This window comes from Equus asinus, chromosome 11 (assembly GCF_041296235.1).
Source record: "Equus asinus isolate D_3611 breed Donkey chromosome 11, EquAss-T2T_v2, whole genome shotgun sequence".
Classification (NCBI taxonomy): Eukaryota; Metazoa; Chordata; class Mammalia; order Perissodactyla; family Equidae; genus Equus; species Equus asinus.
This window is the reverse complement of record NC_091800.1, coordinates 12102645-12114775: the sequence shown is the minus strand read 5'-3', so window position 1 is coordinate 12114775 and position 12131 is coordinate 12102645. Positions and strand designations below refer to the sequence as shown.

The window sequence follows — 12131 nt, the reverse complement described above, 5'->3', positions numbered from 1 at the left end:
ACTGGTCAGGTGTTATCAGCGACTAATAGTGAATCTGAGCTCCCTGAGCTGCCCCGAGTGCCCCGTGCTCAGCATGAGGGCAGCCCTTCCCGTCCCCTCAGGTCCCTGTCCCTATGGGATTTCATCTCTCACACCCCAGTGCACTTTCTCTTTTCTCCTCCATGTGTCACTGGCTGCTGTCTGCCTTGAACTGGAGTTATTTCTGTACCTGTGCCTCACAGCCTCCCCACGACTTGATTTGAGCTTCTGGGGGACGAGGCCATCTCCTTTCCATTTCTCTCTCCCTCGCAGCACTCAACGCAGTATTTTACATTCAGGTGTTCAGTGTGTGCGTGTGAACTGAATTGAATGCAACAACTAGAATTTGTCTCAGCTGGCTGAGCACCACCCTTATAGACCCCTAAAGATATGGGAACTTGGGTAAGTTTTGCAGTTAAGCTGCAGTGGGCTGTCAATGGTGGGCCCATGAGAAGGCCTACACATAGCCTGGAATTTTCCAGTCTTGGATTGAAATACTCCCTCTTGCTTTCGGCCTGTGTAAACTACAAATCTTACACCAAAAGTTCCTAATTTGAGACTTGGAAAATATGACTGCTGAGTCTGTGGAGCATCCAGAATAACAATGATAATAGTAATGCCATATTCTAATAGAATATTTGTGCAGTGCCGAGCAAGAGTGCTGACTCTTCCACGTAGCATGACAAGCAAAGAGGCAGGTGGCTGAGGGAGCTGAGGAAGGATCTTTACTTATGGCTTTGTCATTCACGTGGTTTTTCCTAACGACTTTTCAGCCTGCTTGAGGTTCTCCCTGGTGGCCTCAGAACAGGTCTGACTCGATGGAGGACTCAGGGGCCAAGTGCGCTGGCGAGCTGCAGAAGGTCTTCCACACCGGACCTGTTTCCAGGTGTGTGGCTTTCTCATGCCACTGTCACTGTTAATATAGACCGCAATTGGAGGCCATCCTACCTGCCAGCTTAACTTCTTCCAAGGAGGCCTGGGGCTTTTCCAAATGAGGGTTAGCCTTCTTTTCTAGCAGCTCAAAGGGCCCTGTTTACTTAGCATTATTAGATACAAGCTTCATATAAATACAGAATATTCTTTATGGTTTCTGGTAGCACGCACTAGCCTATTGTACGTTAAGTCATAAAGCCGACAGAGAACATTTCAACCTTGCTGTCTACAGTCTCTCCCCTCCTGCTTCCCGGCTTCTTCCCTCACATCCTTTGAAGCCCAGCTCTGTGCTAACATCGGTCAGGTATTTCCCATGACCTTCTGCAAAATCTGTCTACTAATAAGCGAGAGAAAACTTACTTGTGTGGGCAAAAAAATTTCTCTCAAATCTAGGGCATTTTCCCCATGGCAGTGGAAATGGGTTGCGCAGTTGGAGTTTAATCCTTTATCTTCCTCCTTATGTGCTACTATTTCTCTTGCTAGCAAATCAGATGAGAGGGCTGACGGGGCTGAGTGACGGTGAGGATGGCCTGATGGAGGGGAGTCCTCACCTCTCTGGGCTGTGGGGATTACAGAACCAAGGCTAGAGGACAAGAGAGATGGCATCACAGCCCAGATGTCCATTTTTTAATTTTGTCTCCTTGGACATCAAAAGGGATAGGATTGGTGGGTAATCCCTGGGATCTGGCAGATACACAGGATGCAACTTCCAGGGCAAAGACTGTCTGAGATTACCTGAAACTCCAAAAATGTCCAGGTGATCCTCTGACACTCTTTAAAAATTTTTTTTTTTATTGTGGTAAAATATACACCACATAAAATTAACCATTTTAACATTTTTAAGTGTATAGTTCAATGGCAAATAAGTCCACTTACATCATTGGGAATCAACACCATCCATCTCCAGAACTTTTTTAATCTTCCAAACCGAAACTCTGTACCCATTAAACACTAACTCGCCATTTTCTGCTCTCACCAGGCCCTGGCAACCACCATTCTACTTTCTGTTTCTATCAATTTGACTCTAGGTACCTACCTCATCTAAGTGGAATCAGATAGTATCTGTCCTTTTGTGATGAATTTATTTCAGTTGGCATAACGCCCTCAAGGTTCACTCATGTTGTAGCACGTGTCAAAATTTCCCCTCCCTTTCTGCCACATCTACCATGAGAATGAAGACCATTCTCAGCAATCAGACTGTTGACATTTCAGAATATGTCAACATCTCTCTGAAGGGACGCACAGTTATTGTGAAGGGCCCAAAGGAACCCTGTGGAGGGACTTCAGTCACATCAATGTAGAACTCAGTCTCCTCGGGAAGAAAAAGAGGAGGCTCCGGGCTGATAAATGCTGGGGAAATAGAAAGGAACTGGCTGATGCGGGCACTATCTTCAGTCACGTACAGAACGTGAGGAAGGGTGTTACACGGGGCTTCCGTTACAAGCTGAGGTCTGTGTGTGCTCACTTCCCTATCAACGTGGTTATTCAGGAGAATGGGTCTCTTGTTGAGATCCGAAATTTCTTGGGTGAAAAATACATCCGCAGGGTTCAGCTGAGGCCTGGGATTGCCTGTTCAGTATCTCAAGCCTAGAAAGATGAGTTAATTCTTGAAGGAAACGACATTGAACTTGTTTCAGATTCAGCTGCTTTGACTGAGCATGCCACAACAGTTAAAAACAAGGATAGCAGAACATTTCTGGATGTTATCTATGTTTCTGAGACAGAAACAGTTCAGCGGGTGGATGAATAAGATCTCAGTTGTCTAGCTACAGAAATAGCAAGATGCTGGATGATTCCTAAGACCTATTTATGATATTTTAAAGATCCAATAAAAGGCCTGTATTGGGAGGAAAAAACTCCCTTTCTAAAGCTGAAAAATATTCTGTTGCATGTATATACCATATTTTGTTTCCCCATTTATCCATGGACACTTGGGTTGCTTCCACCTCTTGGCTATTGTGAATAATGCCGGTATGAAAATGGGAGGCCAGGTATCTGTTTGAGTCCCTGCTTTCAATTCTTGTGGGTAAATACCCAGAAGTGGAATTGCTGGAGCCTACGGTAGTTGTATGTTTAACGTTTTGAGGGACTGCCACATTGTCTTCCACAGCGGCTGCACCATTCTGACTCTCTTGGTAGTGCAGGTCTTTGCAAGAGGTGAGCCTGGAAAAGACATGAATTTTATTCTTTGATTTTCCAAGGACTTGCTGGGGGTGTTACCAAGTTTCTGCCTTAGGTTCCCCATCTGTGAAAGGAAGATGGCAATTACTGTTCCTCTCAGGAAAGCAAGGAGCTATGGCAAGTACTGTTGAGCTAGGCTGGGAGAAGAAGTTTGATTGAAAGCATCCTGAGTTCTCAGGGCCAGAGCCTGAGCCCTCCCTCCCTCCAGCATGAGCGCCCCTCCTGCTGATGCACAGGTCAGGGCTGGGGACGGCTGGAGGCCACGTTTGGGTGGCTAAGTTCTGATATCTGTCCTGCTTATCAGACATGGATATCAAGGACCTTCTCTGAGGTCCTTGTATAAAGGACCATCCTCAGCCAGGAGAACATTGTGCCTGCATTTCCTACTTTTGTTTAAGCTTGCCATCTTCCTTTACCTTTGGAGTGGTGTATAGTTCTAGAGAGAAAGCGTTCACTGAACATCCATCAAAATCCAATCAAGTTTTCATTAAGAAGGTGATACTGCATCCTTTCCCTCAGTCTTTCCTTTCCGGACCCTGGACCAACTCTTACGCAGGACGTCAGACGCTCTGCTAATTTCAGAACACACTTTCACTCTCTGATGCACATCAGGCCTGTCAGAGTAGGGAGGGCCCCATCTCTCTCTCATCAAGGAATACAAGCAGAATTGGCATACTGTCCTCTGGAAGGCTGCCTGCGGCCGCACCTCACCCCTCTGGCACTCTGGACAGGCTGGCCTTCCGGGCAGCTTCTGCCCCAGTTGCCCTGGTGTCCTCTGAGGAAGCACTGTGGAGAGGCAGGGAGGCAGAAGGCGCTGTGCTCTGGCTAGAACTGTGCAATGCCTTGGTCACGGCTCCTCGAGCCATCACTGCCCAGCGGCATTGCTGCATTTTGAGTCACGCTGCCAGCAGCAATGAGACATCTATAGACTCTTGTCTGTGCAGGATCAGAAATGGGAGTAAGGACTCCTTGGTTCTGACCTAGCAGGTCTCTAAGAAACAAGATCACAGCTGTATCTGCCAGCAAAGATTTAACTCTTGTTTCCAAAGCATCAGCTGGCAAATTAATTAGTTCTTAGTGGCCAGCAGAGCAATGGTGGTAAAGCGGGAGGGAGTCTCATGGGCTGCTCCCCATCTAGGTCCTGGGCTTGGCCTCTTGGAGATAACTTTCTCTCGTTGGAGTGAGGCTCCGTGACAGCAGGAGTATGTCCCTTGTTCACTCCTTTCTCAGCACCTGGAATAGCACCAGGCAGAGGTGGCATTCAGTCAGTATTTGTGGGATGAATGAATCCACCGCTGAAATCTGGCCCGGGCTGGAGAATGGGCTGGCCTCCTGTTCTGGAGGACAGAGCCCTTTGCAGTTCCACTCAGAGAAGGCCTTGGGCTGGAGAGAATCAGTGTTATTGCTCCTCTCTCATCTTTCTTCTGTAATTGAGTCATCACTGAAGACTCAGAGACAGGAGAAAGCAAAACAGTGCAGGGCTCCCTCAGCTTTGTGGGGTGGGGGGCAGTATTAGAAAGTGCATAATAAGGATGTCGCCTTCTGGGTGTGTGGGGAACCCTGTTGAGGCAAATCCGCATATATTTGCATACATATATACACGCACCCTAACCTGCAAAGGGACGCCTAGCTCTTGCCACCTATGAAAAGACTAATCCTTCTATTCTCTCCAGGATGTGCTGAATCAAAACTTAACTGCTAATGTTCTAGAAATCTTAGGGGGAAAAACACAAAATGAACATGCCATTTAAATTTTAAGTTTAAAAATGTCATTTTTGGTTTACATTTTTTAAACTAGAAAAGAGCCTATCTTGAAGACTTTCCAGGGTGGGAGAAAGGGATACAGGCAAAGATAAACTCAATCCTGAACCTTCCGTTGAAAAGGAGACTGGATCTACTGTTTCCTTCTTTCTCTGTGTGCCGTGCAGTAGCTCAACCCCGTCCTAACAAGAGGGCTAACACGGCTTGGAGAAATTGGGTCTCTTCTTTTTCCAGAATCATCACACGTTTTCCGAAGGAAAAATGGACTCTCACTTTCGAAAACACAAAACCACGTTTGCTTTACGTGCCGTAGAAAAGAACTCTGCGCGCCACGCGGAGAGCAGGCTGGGCGCCGGGAGCCGGCGAGCCGAGCGCCGCGGCGTGTTGTGTAACCGGCCCGGGAATCACGTTGCACTGCCGAGTTCCACGGGCTCTTAGTGCATTAATAAGCTTGATCTTTTTATTCAAATACAAGGAGCAACCACAGCCGGCTCCAGGTCACGTGTCCTGATCACATGGTGCTCAGACGCCGAAACCGGCTGGCGATCATTAACTAGTGCTTACTCCCGGGAGAGAATGCAGGTTTTAAAGAGACGAACTCTTATTTTTATAAAACAGCCAGGACTGCAATAGAAGGTATACAGGGTGGGCGGGATGTCTCTGTCTTGCTCAGTGCTTTGTAAGGAAAGGACAGGAGCCAACAAGTGCTCCCTAGTTTTGCTCTCCCCTAGGACTTGACAAAGTTGCCCCGCGGAGCCCCGGTTTCCAGGCCTGCAGGAGCGGCGGGCTGCAGCATCCTGGACTCGGAGCGGAGGGAGGGGCGGGCGGGCGCGTTTGGCGCTGCGCCCTCGCGCCTGGGAAATGGAGGACGGATTTCTGAAGTTAGCGGAAAGCCACGTTTTCTTTCCCTTATGAAATTCCTGCTTCTGGGTCGATGGAGTCCGGTAGGGGTGAGGGGAGGGAAAGGCATGGTGGGCTTGGGGGCGCTTCCGGAGTTTTCATTAAAGTGAACACCACCATCCAGAATGTGGCTCCTTTAAGGCTTCCTGCGGTGGGAACAGAAACTGCGAGGACTCTGCCTACCTGAAGGTTTCCTTGTTCAGTCGTTTGGGTTTAGAAAAAAGTTCTTTCCCTTTCTCGAACTTGCGTAGCGTTACTTTGTGCTTTCAAAAACTGCAATTATCAAGCTGACTTTGACTTTAGTGTAGAAGGGACAATAGTGCGAGTGAATAAAGAGTTTAGAATCTTTGATGGAGGGAAGGGGTGGAAAAACTACAGATAAAAAGCTTTACCAGAAACTGACAGCATTTTTTTTTTAAAACCTAGGTGTGTTTTGTTTCGCATTATACGAAGAATACTTTCCAAAAACACTGTGCAAAATGGCCTCAGCCTTACAGGAAAAACCACCCGTGATGGTCTGCAGCCTTATATCCTATTTCATTGAACTGTTTTCGGAAACAATAAATATGTAAAGAATTTCCAGTGTTCTACGTTCACTGTATCACTGAAATATATGTATTTCAGGAAATTTCCCTAGTGAGGGAGTTTGCTTGTCTCTGTTCTTTCCCCTGCTCTGCCTCTTCAAAACGATGACAGTCTGTGACCTAAAGGATGGATCCAGATCTTTTGAAGAGAATGTAAAATTTATATATACAAAATTTGATATTAAAGTATCACAAAATTCAGAAAAAATACTTATTATTTAACACACCTCTAAAATCCTTTTTATCCTGCATTTTGGAGGGCGTGTTCTTGGAGGGGCTCATATTCTTGAAAGGAGAGAACTTTAATCTTGACCAGCTGTCAATTTTAAGTGTGCCTACCATTGTACAAATTTAATGATTAGAAAAATTTTCCCCGGACCAGCTTCTGACTAGTCTGTTCTGGCTTTGTCTGTTCCACATCTTGTCTCTCCTCCCCCAGCCCACAGTATCTCTGGGGCTGACGCTGCAGGACACACTCGTGTTGTAATGTGACCTCTGGATCTGAGCCTACACATCTCCGTGCTGGGTGAGTTAACACAGTGGCCCTAGGAATATTCCTGGAAACCTTCCTTGCTCCAGAACAGCCAACAGTAACTTAACTGTATAGTTTATAAATTTATAAATATCTTTACCTAAAGTAGGTATCTGTAACACAGATTCCTCTTAGCCAGGTCCCAAAAATGCCCATGCCCACTCCAAAGTCACCTGAAAGGAGGGGAAATGTGGCCAAAGAGAAGTCAGAGTAGAAAGAGGCAGTGATCTTAAACAATTACGGTCATGGTATCTTACCGCTGCCAAGTTTACGAAAGCAAATAGCCACGAATGTGTTGCTGGGGCTCCTGCGTGAGCCTCCAACGAGGGCTGTGAAGTGAGAGGGCTGGAGTCTCATTTTCATTAGCTTCATGATAACTCTGTGCCTAGTGACCCCGGGTGCATAATAAGTACATCAAAAGCAGTCATTTTCTAGGTCCTGGAATCAAAGATGGGCGTTTGAGGCAAGCTTGCTCATCTGGGCAGCTTGTATGGAATGACTTGTCAGGGTAAACCCCACTTGATAAAGGGCCTCTGCTGGCCTCTGACTCAGCCCCTTGCACATTCCCCTCTCCCGCCAGGCTCCCAGCGAAAAGCAGCCTCCTGTGTATGGGTGGGGGTGGGGGGGCGTGGCAGGGAAGCGGCATTTGTCCCGCCTGTGTTTTGTGCCCAGCACTACCAGCACGTCACACTCTTTATTCCTCAGGACGACCCTGTGAAGTGGCTGTTACACTTAGTCCTGCTCTGCAGCTGAGAAACCGAGGCAGAGAGATTGTTTCCTGCCTACAGTCACGTGGGGAGAGGTTGCAAAGCTGGCACTCAAAACCCAGTCTGTCTGACTCCCCAGGCTGGTTCCTTCGTGGCAGAACTCTGACCTTAAGCTTTTCGTGAAGTGAATGCAACATGCCTTGTTATAGTTTCCAGAGCAGAGCCGACTTTATTTGCAGCCATATCCGGTTATGGCTCCGCTTTCTTTACATCCCTTCTTGTGGAGCATGATCTCATTGCCTGCTAAAATAATTACGGAGTGGAGCCAACAGGATTCCTTGACCAGCTTTAAAGCTTCCCTCTTCCCCTCTGATGGTAATGTTCTTTCCTGCCTTCACCTGCCAGTACCCTTGAATCTTATCGACGCCATGCTTCGCTCTCCCCGTGCCACCCCATTGATTGCCCCTAGAACATGCCACCCGTCTTTATGCTGCCCAGCAGAAAGAGCCACCTTGCTGAGTCACTTGCTTAGCTTGTCAGGACAGTATTTTGAATTTGGCAAGGCTTGCCAACATTCTGTTTGTGGAGGAAAGGAGGCTGTCAGTTCAGACGATGCGTAAATGTACTAATTAGCTGGATGGAAAGAGCCCAGGTGCAGGCGGCAGCCTCTCCCGGCCAGAGGAGATAGATACCCATCGGATACAGTCTCCTGACAGCAGGAGCAGCGATTCAGCATCCCAGGCCAGGCTGCAGACAGGGACTCAAGAGCATCACTGACTCCTTTAGCTCAGGGTTTCTCAACTTCTCCAGCGCTGGAGACTGGACTGGGGGTGGGGAGTGGGGGAGCTGTCCTATGCATTGTAGGATATTTGGTAGCATCCCTCTGCTACCCAGGACTCGATCCCTCCCCCAGATTGTGACAATCAAAAATATCTTCAGACATTGTCCAAAATCACCCCTGGTCAAGAGCTGCTGCATGAGACCTGTCAGCAGACGGCCACTTCAGCTTCCAGTTGTGTTGATTCTTAAGGCGGCAGGTCAGGAGACAGAGGGGCTTTGGGCTCTCATAGGGAGGTGACCCACAGTGGGAGTGTTCTGAGTTAGACACGGGGCTCACGGTGGCAGCCCTCTTGGGTGAGAGTGTTGTAAGGAAAAAGGTAAAACCTTTGAGCGTGGAAGAACACTCGTTTCTCCCCAGTCAGAGTTAACCTTAGATTGAGGGCGTTACCCAAAAAGTTTAGCTGGGTGGTTAAGAGTTCTGCAGTCAGAGACCTGGGTTTGAATCCCAGCTTTGCTCTTAATTAGCTTAACTTTGGACAAGTTACTTTACCTATCTGTGTCTTGGTTTCCTTATTTGTAATAAGGGAATGATAATATCTATACCAAAGAGTTGTTCTAAAAATTCAGTGTGATAATGCTTGTGCTCGACACATAGTAAGTGCTTAACCAATGTAACTCACTTTTAAAAATTTCTGGACCAATCTTTGATTTTTTTATTTTTTATTATGTAGATAAGTAGAGTTCTTTCTACCCATACCCTCCAGGTAATTGTGTCAACCTCCTGCCTGGTCGAATGATTCTGGAAACAGTATAGCAAGCATCCACTTTAGAATCTCCTTCTAGCTCTTTCTGGGAAGTACAGATGCCCTCTCCCTGAGAACTTCTATGGTCGTCATCAAAGTTGTGCTCTCCAGAGAAAGCTCAGCTCACCACCAGTGACCCATCAGGGTTCTTGGCCTCAGGTACCATGGTCTGCAGGGTGCTTGCTCTGCTCATACTAAGCCTCAGGTGTTTTGCAAACGTTTTTAACCCCATCATGTCCATGAAAGGATTCACTGATATATTCAATTACCAACAAGAGATAATTAAAAAAAAATGGAAAACAGTGAAAATGAATGAATGTTGCCCTTGTTTACGGACCGAGTTATTCAACGTTAGGAAAGATTCTAGTTGACAAAGGGTGATTGTGTCGTGTATAGAAGCTGGCTTGCCTCTACAGTCAACAATAATCAGCAAGAGACAGGACAAGTAATAGACAAAAGCAAAAGGATCTGAAGTGTCGTGGCTCGGAGGCATCAACAGAGAGTCTGCCAGCCTCCTTCAGGAGCATGCCAGGAGTTTGTTTGAAGACTTAGAGGCTAGAGTGATGAAATGTTTGCCCCAAGCCATGGATGTTTCCTCTGTACAAGGTCCCCTTTGAATTTGCCTGAGTTCAAAGTGCAGTGGGGTGATGGATATGAAGCTGAGATTCTTACAATATTTGCAGATGTTCTCTCTCCCGATGTGATTTCAACATAGAAAAAAACGAATTTGTTGGGAGAAACTATGCCTGAGAGAATATACACCAGCTAAGAGGAGGAGCATATGCTTGATTTTAAAAGACTCCTAAGTGACAGAAATCAATCTGAGGGCTGCGAGCGTCACCCCCTCCTGGGCAACGGGGATGACAAACAGTGCGCTTAACAAAGGCTTTCAGGAATTAACCTGATTCTGTGCGGAGCTTCTGAACAAGAAGAGTCTTGCTTCTGCCTGGCAGCTACTTAGTTATTTCCCCACATATGTGACATGTGAGCTCAGATTGGTAAACATGGGGATGGTTTTTAAAATTCTCAGGGCATAAACAGATGGTATAGTTCCAACCTAGACTACTGTATCATTCTATAATCTTTTGGACGCAATAAGAGTGGCTTCCTCAGAGCTTTGAACTCTGCAGAGCTGGAGCTGAAAGCAGCTTAGAAGAGCACAGGAAAGCAGGTTCCATCCTGGTGGCTATTCGCTTCCCTTTCCTCTTCCTTTTCGTAGTCCAGCAAAGTCCAAGGCCTTGGAATTCTAGCCGGATCTACTGGCTGATGTAGAAAAATGAGCAAGGAGAATCAGCTAGGCAGCTGGCCCAGGCGTCAACTCAGGATGGACCATTCTTATTGAGCTCTGGTGCAATTTACTTTTGTAAATTCGCGTTGTTACTGAATAAACAGTCAAAGTTAGCTGTGACAGTTCAACTGAGGATGTAAGATGACATGACATTTTAACATAGTGTGTGCTTCAAAAAACCTTTTACTTTGCAATAATTTCAGACTTCCAGAGAAGTAAATACAACAGAGGATTTTGATATGTCTCTCACCCAGCCTCCCCTAACTCCACTGTCTGACTCGGCTAGGCCTCGCTTGGACGAATGACTTGTATGAAGCCACACAGCTAGTGACTGAAGAGCAGCTTTAGCACCTGGGACCGACTTGCCTAGTTCTGTTTGTTCTCTGCCACCACAGTGCCCCTCGTTATCATTATCAAGTAACATTAAAAAAAATGCTTTGATTTGAATTACTTTAAGACTCATAAAAAGTTGTAAAAATAGTACGGAGAGAACCATGTGCCCTTCACTCAACTTCTCCCAACAATAAAATCTTCTATAACAATAGTACATTGTCAGAACTGGGAGCCTGACGTTGGTCCAATGCTCTTGAGTCAGATACAGACCTTCAAGTAACATTTTTAACATATAAATTTGTGCATTCTGCTAAGCAAAAGCCAGAAAAAGACTCCATCTTTTCATATTAAGGAGCTTACAATCTAAACGGGCATGTAAAGATAATTCACCGAATAACAGCATGCAAATACAGCCCCAAATATATTTTCAGGCCTTCTTTCAGAAAAGTGAGAGATGGTGGGGAGAGTATGGGTTTTGAACTCAGATAAATCTGGATCTGAATTCAGCTTTGCTGCTTAAGATTTGGGTGTCCCTGGGGAAAGAGTTTCCCTGAACCTCATTTGCTTGATGTAAAACACTGAATATTATTATCTACATCTTAACATGGTGAGAATTAAATTATGTATGCTATACATAATATATATATATAACACATGTATATATACACATATATACATGTATAATATATATATAGAACAGGACTTGGCACATAATAGATATTTAATAAATGGTCACCGTAATAATTATTAATAAAAGAATAATCCTTAATAATCACAATTTTCTCGTTGCCCTCTTGAGCTCAGGTCTGGCTGAAATACCACATTGGTCTTTCTGCCTCTTAACTTACTCAGTGAGAGTTTAGCTAGAAATCAAAGAACCAGCAGCAGTTCCTTGTGAAGAAAGAGAGGCCCGGAGAGGGCAACATGACTTTCCCAATGTGGCCACGCTGGTGGGTCCTCGGATCCTCCTGCTTCCACATCAGTGTTTTAGTAAAATATGGGAAGATTGTCAAACACTGAAATAACGCATGTAATTTACCCTTTCTTTTAAAGAAACCTTTGGGGGCCAGCCCCGGTGGCCCAGCGGTTAAGTTCGGCATGCTCCACTTCGGCGGCCCAGGTTAGGTTCCCTGGCGTGCACCTACAGCGCTCGTCTGTCAGTGGCCGTGCTATGGTGGGGGCTCACGTACAAAAAGAAGAAGACTGGCAACAGATGTTAGCTCAGGTGAATCTTCCTTAGGAAAAAGAAAGCTTTGGAAAATGACTGTGATTCTCTTGAGTGTAGGACAGGGTCAGGGTGCATATCTAACA

At 46.1% G+C, this 12131-nt stretch overlaps 1 long non-coding RNA gene and 1 pseudogene across 1 annotated transcript; both read left to right on the top strand.

Annotated features, from left to right (window-relative positions):
* The first annotated feature begins 269 nt into the window (after positions 1-269).
* LOC139046597 (large ribosomal subunit protein uL6-like) lies at positions 270-3063 on the top strand (annotated as a pseudogene).
* A 2300-nt stretch (positions 3064-5363) lies between these two features.
* On the top strand, positions 5364-11862 carry LOC106825259 (uncharacterized). Its single transcript, XR_011506844.1, has 3 exons — positions 5364-5529; positions 6220-6903; positions 9161-11862. It is a non-coding gene; the product is annotated as an uncharacterized lncRNA (long non-coding RNA).
* Positions 11863-12131: the final 269 nt, after the last annotated feature.